Source organism: Psammomys obesus, unplaced genomic scaffold (genome assembly GCF_907164565.1).
Source record: "Psammomys obesus unplaced genomic scaffold, mPsaObe1.curated_primary_1811, whole genome shotgun sequence".
Taxonomy (NCBI): domain Eukaryota; kingdom Metazoa; phylum Chordata; class Mammalia; order Rodentia; family Muridae; genus Psammomys; species Psammomys obesus.
Window position 1 is genome coordinate 26,859,515 of NW_026596117.1, and position 2,739 is coordinate 26,862,253.

Genomic DNA, 2,739 nt, shown 5'->3' on the forward strand with positions numbered 1-2,739 from the left:
TATCTATCTATCTATCTATCTATCTATCTATCTATCTATCTATCTATCTATCTATGTGTCTGTGTTTGAGAGAGAGGAGAGAGTGAGAGAGATTGTTCATCCCATGACTTGCATGTGGTCAGAACCTGCGGGAGTTGGTTCTCTTCATTTTTCTTGTGGGTCCTGAAGATCAAGCTCAGATCGTGAGTGGTGGCGTGAGCCCTTACAGCCTGAGCTATCTCACTAGCATCGGATTTAAGTCAAGAGGGACACAGAGGGCTAGGAGGAGCTGGACCCTGACCACCATCATCAGTTTAGAAACAAAGCAATCATGTTTTCTACAGCAAATCTTGGCCTGAAAGCTTGAGGAGGTCACAGAGACTTAAGTTCTAGAGATGCCTCTTCCCTGGTTTCCAGATGGAAAGGGCAATGTAAGAACACCACCATGATACCATCATAGATATTGTGTTAATATCAGGGAGATGGCGTAGTAGTTCAAGAAAAATATGGTCATGTTGGCTCTCTTTTATAATGTAAAATCAGTTCTGAGTTGTAGGTAAGGGGGAGAGAGAGAGGGAGAAAGACAGAGCTAACTCTGATATAAAGTCTTGGTTTGTTGCATCTTTCTGTGGGTAGAGTCCACCACTGTGAGGGAGTCTGGCTGATGCACCCTCTCAGGAGAGCAGGGTTTACTCACTCTGCCTGCTCTGAAGACAAGGAGCTAGTCTAATTACATGTATGTATTTCCATGTAGGGTCCACAGGACTCTATCTGTTCATGACTGTACCTGCCTTCCCTGTGAATAAAGGAAAGGCTAAGAGGTTCTAGGGACAGGAAGCCTTCTGAACAGTGTGTAAAAATAAAAATGCACTCTTCATTGTCTTTCTGGCTTGTGTCCTTTCTACTGGCTAAAATGGAAGTTAGGGTTGGAGAACTAGCAGCCATCTTGGACCCTGAGGCAAACCATGATGGAACAAAATCAGAAAAAGGGTTTGGATCTTTGTTTTTGTGGATGGTAATATAGAACCTGTTGTGTCCTGTTTACACAAAAGACAACACACTTTTAGCTAAGTTAAATGATGTTAATTAGGGTTTTGTGCAATGGTTTTCACCATGGTTCAGGTTGCTGATCTACCTCACGGCAGTTGGCTTCTACTAAATATCTTCAGTGTTCCCTGGCATAAAACACACCTACTTAACTTGATTCCTTGTGGCTAGCAGACCAACCCAGAGAAGCCGGAACAACGAGAGGAGTGTCTGGCCAGTTAGAACTCTCACACGGGGTCACGGCAGAGGTGACTTCTTGACCCTGTGACAGGAAGCATTTTGCTGTTCTCTCCCGAGCTCCAGCGTCTCAACCACCTCCCTTTCACCAGGGGCCTTTGCTGTTCTGGTCAGAGACTACTCAACTCCTGGCTGTTTCATATGAGAAGTTGGTGGGGGCCTCTCTTCTGCACTGCAGCAGGGATCTTGGTGGCGTTGCTGCTAAGGCAAATTCAGTGCCTTTCCCAAGAGGGAGACCCTCTCCTGGATGCTGGTAATGAGGGTGACAGAGGCTGGATGGGTGTTTTGTGACAGATGCCCACTTGGATTTGTGTGTGTGTGTGTGTGTGTGTGTGTGTGTGTGTGTGTACGAACTGACAGTATCTTCCTGTACCATACCCCACCTCCTTTTTTGATGCAGGGTCTCCCATGGAAACTGGAGCTCCATTTTTTTTTTTTTCTGATGCAGGCTGGCCAGTAAAGCCCTGGGACTCTCCCCCATCTGCTCCCAGAGCTGGAGTCACAGATGCCCACCACCGCATCCTGCTTTTTAGGCAGGTTCCAGGAGGTCTAAACTCAAGTGCTCCTGCTTGTATGTTGAAACCCCTACTCCATGCTCTCCCCCTCACAACAACAACCTCCATTTGGCTTTCAAAAAGCAAGTAGGAAGAGCACTAGACACACGAGCTGAGCTGTGTGTCTGGGTAGAATGAAAGTTCATAGATGTGTGTGGGCCAGGACAACGGCACAGTGCACCAGGGTGACAGTTGCTGGAGGATTCTGGATTACCCAGGCTGATGGCAGATACCCTGTCACTGCTCCCTGTGCCAGGATGTAGCGGTTCCCACCCATGGATGCAAGGACTAGTGTCTTGAAATGGTTTCGGCTTGGGGCTCCGGGTGCTTTTGCTGCTCTAGATGCCTATGTGGTGTCTGAAGAAGACAGTGATGTTATCGAGCTAAGTTAGATCACTTCTCTTTCCAGCCTCAGCCAGAGAGAACTGTCTGCAGTGAGCAGCTGTTAGCGTAGAAACTCACGGGTGCTAAGAATGCGTGACTACATTTATGCCCTCACCCAAGTTCAGAGGGGACGTAAGGTGTAAGGAGATGTCAGAGCCTGAGGGGTGGAAGGAGGGCTATGAAATGCTGTCTTCAGGACACTGGTGCTGCAGCCGTGAACTCACTGCAGCTGTGGGCACTGGCATAAGACCAAGTCAGTGCTCCAGCCAGCAGCGCTGATTAGACTCAGGAGTTAAAAAGAGAAAGGAGAACATGGCTAAGCAAATGTCCCTGTTGTGTACTTGAGCATCTTTTGGATATATGCCTAGGAGTGGTATAGCTGCATCTTGAGGAAGCAATGTTCCTAACTGTCTGAGAAAGCACGAGATTGATTTCCAGAGTGGTTGTACAAGTTTACACTCCCACCAGCAATGGAGGAGGGTTTCCCTTTCTCCACAACCTCTCCAGCATGTGTTGTCACTTGAGTTTTTTTTTTTTT